The 13328-nt window shown below is 41.5% G+C and overlaps 1 pseudogene; it reads right to left on the bottom strand.

The window, feature by feature from the left end:
* LOC102833628 overlaps positions 1-13328 on the bottom strand; it is a 92542-nt pseudogene that overhangs the window by 25533 nt on the left and 53681 nt on the right.

The following is a 13328-nucleotide window of genomic DNA, read 5'->3' on the forward strand; positions in this document are numbered from 1 at the left end:
TCTTCCTGATTGGAGGAAAGATGAGTGATGAAAATTGAAGAAGTGTGGAAATAATTAGTTCAATGGACTAACTGACCACAGGATTTTCAAATCTCCATGACCCCAAGACCACGAGAACCTGATGGTGCTTACCACTGCCAACTGCTCTGAAAGGGATAACATTAGAAGGTCGTAGATGGAGTGGGGAAAAATGTAGAATAAAACTCAAAATAATACAAAAAGACAAGGCCTACTAGTTGAATAGAGAATGGAGGAACCCCGAGACTATGGCCCTTGGTCACTCACAGGTCTGGAACTAAACTTACCCCCAAGCATCAATTTTTAGTCAATAATAGTTATATTCATATGCATACAAAAGCTGGACAGTGAATAAGGAATACCGTAGAAGAATTGATGCTTTTGAGTTATGGTGTTGGAGGAGAATTTTGAAAGTGTCATGGGCTGCCAAAAGAAAAAACAGATTGTGTTGGACGAAGCACAGCCAGAGTGCTCCTTGGAGGCCAGGACAGCCAAACTTCATCTCTCATACTTAAGAAATAGTGTCAGGTGGGACCAGTTGCTGGAGAAGGATATCATGTTTGGTAAGATGGAGGGTCAGAGAAAAAGAGGAAGACCCCTAGTGAGATGGACTGGCCAAGTGGCAGCATCGATAGACTCAAGCATGGCAACAATTGTGAGGTCGGCCCAGGATCAGGCAGTGTTTCGTTGTGTTGTGCATAGGGTTGCTATGAGTTGGTACGGACTCAATGGCATCTAATAACAACAACAACAACACAGGGAGAACATGAGATATGCACACCATAGAATGCTCAATCATTTGAGATCAAAACTACAGCATTTACTCAAGGATAGCAGTCAGAAGGCTTGGGAAAGGAGGAGGACTAGAAAAGAAACCCAGGGAGAAAGTGGACTAAGTGGTGTTATATGGAGGGGATTGCGATCAATGAGATGAAATGAAGTGTGCATGATTTGTTGAAATGTAAAACTGATTATTTGCTCTGTAAACCTTCACCCAATACACAATAAAAAGTTTTAAAAAAATGTCTGATGAGATCTGGATCGCCTGAACATCCCACAGACCACACAGTGATATATGACAGCAATGGTATAATAATTAGGTATCATGATTAGGCAGGGCTAGAAAGAGCTGACCAGCATGCTTAGGCCTTGTGAGATATATGTGTTCTAGATGGTGGGAGATAAACCCAATGAAAGTTCAAATATTTAAATTTTAGTGAGGTTTTGGTAGTCCAGTGACCAGAGACAAGTATAAGACAAGTTGCTGCATCTTGCATCCTATAGCACAAAGAAGAAAGCAGAGCTCCTGGTGAATCCTTTTTTTGGGGGTGTGGAGGGTAAGAGTGGGATGGGGGGAGGATTCCTATGGCAATACATTCCACTCCTAGAACTACTGCTCCAATCCATATCCCAGGTGATATGCAGGCTACCAGCTTTCATGGAGGCTTTGAGCAGAAAATGTCTCTTCAGCAGACTTAAGCTAGATACAATCAACCCTGCCACTTGTGTCATTTGACCCACTAGTCTCGGTTGTGTCGGAAGTATCAGTATTAGAAATAAATGCTACATGGAGTTTATGGCAAGCCCTGGTAAGGGAATTACCACACAGGTGTCTGGGGATCTGGAATAAAGCTGTGCCATCCACAGCAGAGAATTATACACTCTGAGAAACAGCTGTGTTACTGGGCCCTGGTGGCAGTGAACACCTAACTGCTCATTATGATCTGAGTTCTGTCACATCTGTCAAGTCATAAAATCAGATGACCACAGTAGACCATCTGCAGATGATGGGAATGGTACACCAAGGATCAAAGGGTCAAAAGGCACAAGCAAGCTGTGTGAACAGGAAGCCCCGATCCCATGCCATCTACCCTCATTGTACAAGTTCCCTTTTCCAAGATTATACCTGTGTCTCAATATGGGTCCAGTATGACCAGTTGAAGAAGGAAAAAGCCTGAGTTTGGTTTACAGATGGGTCAGCTCATCTGACAATAGAGGGTGATTGCTTACAATCACACTCAGGGGGGCTCTGAAAGACAGTGGTGTGGGTGTATGTGCGCAATTTCCCCAATGGGCAAAGCTATAAGTAGTGTACCTGTCTGTGAACTTTGTGTAAAAGAAGAAGTGGCCCTAGGTTGAATGCATATAAATTCTTGGGAAGTGATTAATGGTTTTTCCAACTGGTTATGGGCCTGAAAAGATAAGGACTGGCAGCTGGGAGACAAGGAGGTTTTGTAATATAGATGGACATATGAAGTGTGAAGAATTTTGCATTGCACATTAGTGTTTATCAAAAAGCATCTGCCATACAAGAGGCAATGACTACGAACCATAAAGTTGATAATTCGAGCCCACCAGCCACTCCATGGTAGAAAGATGAGGCTTTCTGCTCCCAGAAATATTACAACCTTGGAAACACTATACAGGTTCATTCTGAGTCAGAACCAATTCGATGGCACTTAACAACAAGGCATGGATCCTATAATATGGACTCCAACTTACAAAGCAGATCTACCTAACTTTGAGTGGACTACCAGTAAGCAGGATAGACCATCGCTAAGCCTCCAATATGGCGCTATTCCTCAAGGATCCCAACTGGTACAGGATGAGAGGCTAATGGGAACTGAGGAAGGAAGAGGATATGCATAGAATAAGGGCTGAGTGTGACCATTATGAAAATAAGCTCTCAGATTCCTGACTGAAGAGCATATAATTGACTGCTGGCCCCAGTGTTTCCCCTCTTGGATCTATCATTGGGATTGCACCAGGCTGCTCCCAGCCAGTGATGGAAAGGGCAGGGATACTAAGACAGGCCTGGTCTTGGGAGAAACACAGCTGCTCTGCTGGGTGGCTTTGGCTTCAGGACTTCTCATTGGCCTTGTCTGAAGTGTCCTTCCCTTTCTCCTGCACAAGGTTCAGACTTGCATTGTGGTCTGATGGCTCTTTCTGCTTCCCTGGCTCCCTGATGAATCTCTTGATCTTGGAGGACCTAGGCTAACACACTTCCTAACAGGTGAGGAAACCGAAGCATGGGAAGGGTTCATTTCAAATGCATACAGTGTGTACATGAGGAATTGTGATAGAGAACCAGATCTTCTGACTTCCATTATAGCCCCACAGAGATACGCATATAAGTGGCCTTGCCCCCATCCTAGACTCACCCAAGCCCATGAACTGAAAACTAAAGTCACTTACCTGATGAAATCCCAGGTAGTCTTGGACTGTAGGAGAGACATAAAAAACATAGCCATCTTCTGTAACAGCCATGAGGAAGCCATTGAGGGCCTGGGGAGAGGCAGAGAAGGGAATGACTCAGGTTGATTTGTTAAGGTTTTGGGCATGTGGAGTTCTTGAGAACCTGGGTGCAGGTTGAGAGGTGCTTCTGCTGAGCTATGTTCCTGTGTGGAGTGTCACCCACATTCTCTGGGTTGTCACTTTCTAAATTAGGACCCAAGATCTCCAACTGGTCTGGTTTCTCGGAAAGTTCAGCTTAAATAGCGTTCACTCACACCAACTTTTGAGGAAAGACAAATGTCTGTGGCAGCAAACAATAATACATTCCTTCTCTCTTCTACTTCAGTCTACTGAGAACACTGCAAACTGAACAAAAATTAAACAAATAAGCAAATACATACATAAAGCATCTCATCCATGAAGAATATCAGGTATTATGTTAAGGAAGAGTTGGGGAGTTTAAAATATAGAAGAAAGAGTCATAATATTTTGCTTTCCTATTTGCACCTTTTGGTTATGAATTGGGCTGCGAACCTCAAGGTCAGCAGTTCGAAAATACCAACTGTTCCGCAGGAGAAAGATGAGGATTTCTGCTCCCATAAAGATTTACAGTCTCAGAAACCCTGTACAGGGTAGCTGTGAATTGGAACTGAGTTCACGGCACATAGCCACCACCACCATTTGCACCTTTAAAGTGGGTTCCAATCCTAAGCTAAACTGTCTCACTGCAGGCCAGCTGCCCCTCACATGTGAAGAGAGGGGCAGAAGCAGATCAACGTTTTCCACTGGCTGAGACTGCAGGTTGGATTCAACTTGGCAAATCTGCTGCACAAGACCTTTTAAAAAGTGTTGAAGAGCAAAGATGTCAGCTTGAGGACTAAGGTCTGCCTGGTCCAAACCAGGTATTTTCAATAACCTCATACGCATGTGAAAGTTGGACAGTGAATAAGGAAGACCGTAGAAGAATTGATGCTTTTGAGTTACAGTGTTGAAGAAGAATATTGAAAGTGCCATGGCCTGCCAAAAGAACCAACAGATCCATGTTGGAAGAAGTGCAGCCAGAGCGCCCCTTGGAGGCCAGGATGGCCAAACTTCATCTTTCAGACTTGTGACATATTGTCAGGAGAGACCAGTCACTGGAAAAGGATATCATGCTTGGTAAGATGGAGGGTCAGAGAAAAAGAGGAAGACCCCTTTGAGATGGATTGGCAAAGTGGCAACATCAATGGGCTCAAGCGTGGCAACAAGAGTGAAGTTGGCCCAGGATCAGGTAGTGTTTCTTTTGGTTGTGCCTAAGGTCACTATGAGTCGATATCAACTCGATGGCACCTAACAACACCACCAACAAATGAGTCAGAATGAACTTGATGGTATTTAACAACAACAACTGCATTTCCAAGTAAAAAATTATAAACTCATGCTCATGAGAAAAAGTGTTTTCTATTCAGTGAGTAGTAGACACACATTTCCTAATTTTGACTCTGAGACAGAATACATAAAACACCGGTTTTAACCTTCAGGAGGAGGGGCTTCGTGGAAAGTGCAGTGAAGAGGCAGCTGAATGCAATGCCCTGTGGGTTCCTGAGCAGGTGGTACACTGTTCAGAGGGTGAGGTGGGTATGAGGACTGCAAGGTGTTTCTGCTTGGAAGATGTAATGAATGGATTGGATTGTGTTCCCAAAAATATGTGTTGTAAATTCTAACACATTCTGGTATGGCACTGTGGGATGAAGCACTGGACTGAAAAGTCAGTTTGAACTGCAGGGTCAGTGGTTCAAACTCACCAGCCACACTTCAGAGCCCTACATGGGGTCCCTAGGAGTAGGAATTGATTCCACATGCTACTTAGCAGCAACAATCTATACCCTGGTTATGATCCCATTGGGGAATGGTTTTCTTTGTTATGTCAGTGAAGTGGGTTAGTGTAAAGTGTGTCTTGAGCCAGTCTCTTTTTAAATGTAAAAGGAGGAAATGAGACAAGCAGAGATAGGGGAAGACACATGCTAAGTCACATGAAGATTGCTAAGGAACAAAAGTTCAAAAGAGACAAGGTCCTTCCTCCAGAGCCAGAGGAAGAGACAGGCAGAGAAAACCTTCTCCTGAAGCAAACACCCTGAATTCAGACTTCTGGCTTCCTGAAATGTGAGAAAATAAATTTGTGTGTTAAAGTCACTCACTTGTGGTTATTGTAGATAACGAATTTAGAAGCAAAGCGTATTTCTGGAATGGCAGGTGAGGTGTAGGGTGTAGGTGCCAAATTTAAGGCAATGAATGATTTCCATGTACAGAGCACAGAAAAATACAAGGATAAACACCAGAATGCACAAGAGTTATTCCTGATGGTATGATTTTTCTGCTTATTTTCATAATATACATTTTCAACTATGAACAAGTTGTGTGTGTGTGTTTTTTTAAGTGAAGGCAACGTTAAGAATATACTGAGATTTATTTACATTTCAAACAGTCAGAGCAAGAACTCAGAATCCTTTTTAAGGATCAAAGGTTTTTCTTTCTTCTTTCGGGAAGGGAGGGGAATATGTATATATAAATGTTTGTATTTCTGCATTCTTGCTTAACTACAGATTCCAATGCGTAAAATAATCTCCACATTGCCCAAGGGTTAGGAGTTGGGGCACAAGGGAACTACACCATGTTTGTTTTCTTATAAGCAAATAGTTTCTGCTCCACAAACTCTGTATGGATGTTCAGGATAATATTAACAAATTTAGCTATTAAAAACTTAACAGTTCCCTTCTCAGGTAAAACCAAGGGATGTGAGAAAACCCAGAAAGTGATTGCCAGGTGATTCTAGACAGAGAGTGTCTGAGATACTCATAGCAGGAGATCTTGAATTAGTCTGTGAGAACCTGGGGGGATCAGGACCTGGATGACACAAGGAACCAGGGAAGTAGTAAGGACTGCACAGATGCATGTCCAGAGAACAGAACGGACCACAAACCCATCAGAAATTGCCAGCATGGACAACTCTGATCAGATGCCTTCCAGCTCCCAAATCTTGGTGCTATACAAGTCCCCATGAATTTAGATGCAACATCAAGGAGCTTGGGAACTCAGGAGTTAGAAGAGATTATGTTTCCCAACTGGAAGGATTTTGTTGTTGTTACATGCTGTCTGTTGTGACTCATAGTGACTCCATCCATGCACAACAGAATGAAACACTGCCCAGTCCTGCTATTCTCACAATTGTTGTTATTTTTTAGTTCATTGTTGCCATTGTGTCAGTCCATCTTGTTGAGCATCTTCCTCTTTTTCACTGACCCTCCAATTTACCAAGCATGATGTCCTTCTCTAAAGTACAAGAGATGAAGTCTCACCAACCTCTCTTCTAAAGAGCATTCTGGCTGCACTTCGTCCAAGTCAGATTTGTTTCTTCTTCTGGTGTTGTTGTTGTTATGTGCCGTGGAGTCGGTTCTGACTCATAGCGACCCTACACAGGGTTTCCGAGGCTGTAAATCTTTACGGGGGCTAGTAGTTCAGGGTAATTTTAACACACTTCATCAATACCACTGAAATATATAAAATATATTCAACTGTCTAGATTTCACATACATATGAGGCTGTTAAAAATAACTTAGTCCTCAGAGTGACATCTTTGCTATTTTTTTAAAACACTTTAAAGGGATATTTTACAACAGATTTGCCCAATGCAATCCATTGTTTCATTTCTTGACAGCTGCTTTCATGAACATTGATTGTGGATCTAGGTAAAATGAAATCTTTGATAACTTCAGTCATTTCTCTGTTTATCATGATATTATTTATTGATCCAGTGGTGAGGATTTTCATTTCTTTACACTGAGGTACAATTCATAGTGATGGCTGTATAGTCTTTGATCTTCATCAGAAGGTATTTCAAGTCTTTTTTGCTTTCAGCAAGCAAGGTTGTGTCATTTACATATCACTATGTTAACGAGTCTTCCACCAATTGTAGTACCATGTTCTTCTTCATATAGTCTTGCTTTTTGGATTTTTTACTTAGCATACATATTGAATAAGTATGGTGAAAGGATACACTCCTGATGCACACCTCTGATTTTAAACCATTCACTACCTCCTAGTTCTGTTCTGACAACTGCTTCTTGATTCCTTGTGAGCACAATTAAGTGTCTGGAATTCCCATTCTTCACACTATTATTCATAGTTTGTTATGATTTACCCAGTTGAATGCCTTTGCAATAAAGCACAACTAAACGTCTCTACAGTCAATAGAGCCCAAGTAAACATCTTTCTAGGATTCTCTGCTTTCAGCCAAGATCCATTTTGCATCAGCAATGATACCCTCATTCAGCGTCCTCTTCTCAATCTGGCTTGGATTTTTGGCAGCTCCCTGTTGATGTACTGCTGTAACCATTTTTTAATTACCTTCATCAAAATTTTACTTGCTTGCGATTTCAGTTTAAAGGTCTTTAAACTGAAAGAAAAACAAAGCATCAAACGATGCATCTTTGGGCATTATATGACCCTCAATAAATGACCTCAGAAGGCTCATTGGGATTAAAGTTGCAGTATACAGCAATACAATGTCAGTTATCATTTTTTTTTTTTCTTAAATGATTTATTGTGAATTATGTGATAGTTTACATGGGAGAACATTAGTTTTGCATTCATTCTATTGTATATCGTCTCATTGCCATGATTACAATCCCCTCCATGCAATCCTTCCTCCGTGCCCCCCAGGTCTTCAGCACACAGTTGCTCTCCCTCTCTGGGTCTAGAGTCTCCAGTTGCTCCATAGCTCCACATCATCATCTCTGGCTCCATTTCAGGCAACACTGCTTCTCTGGGTAGGGTCCCGCTCTCTGCTCTTCTCCCTTGATGGTCCTAGGGACCTCCGCTCCTAGACTGAAAAGTCAATCACTCCCCTCCTTGCTATAAAACGTCCACCTTTACATTTCCAACCCTACAAAGGCAAGAAGTGACTGGCTTACAAGCTTTCAAGAGGGAACCTAGACCCAGAGGGCCTGGAGGAAGGTAGAATCTCCAGTGAGTAGTATTCAATCTAATTAGGCTGGGCTGATGCAATGAAATGCAGACGGGTGGTTGTGTATCACCTGCCTGGATGGGCTGCTGAGGTTTTGTACTTATGGTCTGTAAGGTGACACCCAGAAAATGGGTTCTTTGCTAAGGTAGCACCAGCATACTACTTTTAGGCGGACTATTACAGAGAAGAAAAAATTTTAAATGCTTAGAAGTAGTCAGAAGGAAGTAAGATACCTATCTATATAAATAGGAATATTTTTCCTTTGTATATTTATTTCATTTATGTACTTGGAATTTGATGGTTTACAGTCAGATTCTCATATCCATCCCTCTATTTGAATCTCACAGCCCTGGATGGGGAATCACCCTTGATGTGACCATCAGGGACTGATGTCCAGGGTTTCTGGCTTTTCCCATCTCACGTGTAATTCCAACCCACACGGCACTGTGAGTATAGAACCAAAATATCCAAAGTGAGAAATGGGATATACAACACTATATTCAACCAGACATTCAACATGATCATTTGGATAAATAAGAATTGAAACAATGTACTTTCTAGAGAACACTGAGGCCCGATTCTGCATAATAGTAGCCACTCACAGGGCACACAGATAGACAATCTCATACAGTACCTGAAGAAGCAAGTCCCCTTCAGAAAATAGCTCTGCATTGACCTGGGGAGAGGCATGTTCACTTTCTCCTGGGTTCACGGGTGGACTGGCTGAAAAGTCTGCATTGCTGCCCTTTAGAGTGGCTGAGAATGAGAAAAGGTATAATTAGAAATATGGTTCCACCTCCCAAGGATAGAGAAGAGAATCCTAGAGGCCTTAGCAAGGGTTGTTGTCATTGTTGTTAAGTTTCCTTGAGTTGATGCTGACTCATAGTGACCCTGTACAGGGTTCTCAAGGAGTGCTGGTGTGTTCGAACTGCTGACCTTTGGTTAGCAGTTCAGTGCTTATCCTATAGTGTCATGAGTGTATTTGTACTTTGAGCTTTTCTTTGAAGATTTCAGTAGGAGTGGTCACATCTGCATGAACACTTGTTCCTTCTACCTGTGATAAATATTCCATTTTAACTTCTATCTGAGTTGTTCTTAGTGCACAGTTTCTGTGTAAGCAAAACAATCATTTTTTGAAGGCTAACTTAGAAGCTATCTCTTTTGAGAAGCCCTAAAGCTTCCTAAAGTGAGAGCTGGTGAGGAATCAGGTATCTCTTATATATCTCCTGAGGAAAATTAGTTGTGCTTCCCACTACTCCCTCAACATCACATCATAGTCCCTGTTATAAAAGTGCATGTCTTGGTGCCTGACCATTTTATCTCAGCCTTATCCATCAATGGGGACAAGTGCTTAATGCCACTTGTTATGAGAAGCTGCAGTCCCACATGCTTCCCTCTAGTTTCACCACTGTCACCTTGGCTGAGTCATTACCCACTCTGGCCTTCTTAAAGGTCTCCCTACTTCAACTTTTGCTCCATATCATCAATTCTCCAAACAGCAGCTAGAATGACAGTTCTAAACATTATAAAACAGACAATGTCACTGTCCTGCTGAAAATCAACCAATGGCTTCACATCATACTTATTACTAAATCTAAAATTATGACCAAGGTATATTAAGATTACATCTGATTGTTAATTAACCAAAAAATCCAAAATAACAATAGTTTACAAGATAAAAATTTATTTCTCATGCTATCTCAGAAATTTCATTCTGTTGTGCATAGTATCACTAATTCGGAATGGACTCAATGGCACCTAACAACAGCAACATCTCAGAAGTGTGAAGTCCACTGGATCCAGCTTTATCAAGTTCACTCTGGACCTGGTCTCAGGGTCCAAGGCATCATCGATTTGTGGAGGGGGAGGGTCCCAGGAAGAACGACCAAGGTATCAGCTGTTGGCTTTAGGAAGCTGCTACAGAATCCCTTTGCTTACAGACTACTGGACAGAACTCAGTCACATGATCATGCTTGTAGCAAGAGAGTTTCAAAGAGAGACTTTTTGAGGGGATGGCCATATTCTTGCTTTCTGTATCACTCTGGGGACTGACCAGTAGGCAGAGCCTCTGACGGTGTATCAGAGCCACATAAGTGATTGCATACCCATGTCAACCACATGAGTCCTATGGCTGTTGCCCAGAAAGGCCACACTTGTTCTGTGCCAGCAACTTTGCAGGTGCTGTTCCCTTTGCTTTCTTGCAGTTATATGTGGCTTTCCCTTGTCCTCAAACTCTGTCCTATAAAGTGAGTATAGCCAAATGGTGAATTCCAAATGGTGAATTCCAAGCATTATTTCTGTGCATCTGTAAAAATGAAGGGTATACAGTCCTAACAGTGCTCATAGCTCTTTTCTGCACAAATTGCTGTTGGGGAAATCTTTAAAGGAATCAGAAAAAAATGAGCCAAGAAGTCTTTGTCATTTCATGTTTCTAAGTGTTATCATTAAATGTGGATAAGTCAACACAGGTCCCAGATATATTTAGCTAAGTAAATATAAACAGAATTAATTACTAATGTAGATAAAGGAGGATTTTATTATTTACTTAGCAATGCATGTCTTTCTAGAAGCACCTTTTCACAGAACCACCAACGACATTTGTGAATGTGTTTTTGCTCTCGATGTTGAAGATTAAAAAAAGAAAAAAGCCTCAGGTATTTAACACTAAAAACAAGTACACATGGTCTATATTTCCTCTTAGTCAAGTCTTCATTTAGTTTAAACAGGACAGTACAAAAACTTCACTGTTAAATTTGTTAGGGAGTAGTGGAATATATGGGGGGGGGGGTGGAGTATGAAAATGTCTTTGTTGTTGTTAGGTGCCATTGAGTCGGTACCGACTCACAGTGACCTTATGCACAGCAGAATGAAACACTGCCTGATCCTGGGCCAACCTCACTACTGTTGCCATGCTTGAGTCCATCGATGCTGCCACTTGGCTAATCCATCTCGTTGTGGGGGTCTTCCTCTTTTTCTTTGACCCTCCACCTTACCAAACATAATATCTTTCTCCAGCGACTTGTCCCTCCTGACAAGTTTGGCCATCCTGGCCTCCAAGGAGCACTCTGGCTGCACTTCTTCCAAAATGGATCTATTGGTTCTTTTGGCAGCCCATGGAACTTTCAATATTCTCCTCCAACACCATAACTCAAACGTATCAATTCTTCTATGGTCTTCCTTATTCATTGTCCAGCTTTCAAATGCATATGAGGTTATTGAAAATACCATGGCTTGGGTCAGGTGCACCTTAGTCCTCAAGCTGACATCTCTGCTCTTCAACACTTTAAAAAGGTCTTGTGCAGCAGATTTGCCTAATGCAATATGTCATTTGATTTCTTGACTGCTGCCTCCATGAGTGTGAATGATTGATCCAAGAAGAATAAAGCCCTTGACAACTTCAATCTTTTCTCTGTTAATAAGAATGTTGTTTATTGGTCCAGTGGTGAGGATTTTTGTTTTCTTTACATTGAGATGTAATCCATACTGAACACTGTGCTCTTTGATCTTCATCATTAAATGTTCTAAGTCCTCTTCACTTTCAGCAAGTAAGGTTGTATCATCTGCATGTCACAGGTGGTTAATGAGTCTTCCTCCAATCCTGATGCCACGTTTTTCTTCATAAAACCCAGCTTCTCAGATTATTTGCTCAGCATACAGGTTGAACAAGTATGGTGAAAGAATACAACCTTGTTGCACACCCTTCTTAATTTTAAAACATTCAGTGTTCCCATGTTCTGTTCGAACAACTGCCTCTTGGTCCATGTACAGATTCCTCATGAATACAATTAAGTGTTCACTAATACTCATACTTGGCAATGTTGTCCATAGCTTGTCATGATCCACACAATCGAAAGCCTTTGTGTAATCAACAAAACACAGGTAAACATCTTTCTGATATTCTCTGCTTTCAGCCAAGATCCACTGGACATCAGCAATGATATCCCTTGTTCCATGTCCTCTTCTGAATCTGGCTTGAGCCTCTGGAAGTTCTCTGTCAATGTATGCTTGCAGCCATTTCTGTATTACCTAGTAAAACTTAAGTTGCATGAGATATCAAAGAGAATGTCCGATGATTTCCACATTCTGTTGGGTCACCTCTCTTTGGAATGGGCACAAATATGGATCTCTTTCAATCAGCCAGCCAGATAGCTGTCTTCCAAATTTTCTGGCAGAGATGAGTGAATGCCTCCGGTCCCAACTCACTTTCTTGAAATATTTCAATTTTTATTCCATCAATTCCTGGTGCCTTGTTCATTGCCATTTCCTTCAATGCACCTTGGACTTCCACCTTCAGTATCATTGGCTCTGGATTATAGGCTACCTCTTGAAACGGTTGAACATTAAGCATTTCCTTTTGGTACGGTGACTATGTGTATTCCCTCCATCTTCTCTTGATGCTTTCTGCATCATTCAATAATTTTCCCAGAGAATCTTTCAATAATGAAAGTCGAGGCTTGAATTTTTTCTTCAGTTCCCCTAGCTTGAGAAATGCTGAGCGTGTTCTTCCTTTTTGGTTTTCAGATTCTAGATCTTTGCACATTTTGTTGTAATATTTGGCTTTATCTTCTCGAGTTGATCTTTGAAATTTTCTGTTCATCTCTTGGATCTCCTCATTTCTTCCATTTATTTTAGCATCTCTATGCCAGAGAGCAAGTTTCAGTGTCTCTTCTGACATCCATTTTGACCTTTTCCTCCTTTCTTGTCTTCTTAATGACTTTTTGCTTTCTTCATGTATGATGTTCTTGATGTCATCCCACAACTCTACTGGTCTTCAGTCTTTAGTGAAGACCAGATGTATCAAATCTGTTCTTCAGATGATCTCTAAATTCAGGTGGGATATAGTCAAGGTCATATTTTGGCTCACATGGACTTGTTTTCACTTTCTTCAGCTTCAGTTTGAATTTGCATATGAGCAATTGATGGTCTGTTCCACAGTCTGCCACTGGCCTTGTTGTGACTGATGATATGGAGTTTTTCCATCGTCTCTTTCCACACATGTAGTCGATTTTATTTCTATGTATTACATCTGGTAAAATTCATGTGTATAGTTGTCTCTTATGCGATCTAGAGAAGG

The sequence above is a fragment of the Chrysochloris asiatica genome, unplaced genomic scaffold (assembly GCF_000296735.1).
Source record: "Chrysochloris asiatica unplaced genomic scaffold, ChrAsi1.0 scaffold00354, whole genome shotgun sequence".
NCBI classification, from domain to species: Eukaryota; Metazoa; Chordata; class Mammalia; order Afrosoricida; family Chrysochloridae; genus Chrysochloris; species Chrysochloris asiatica.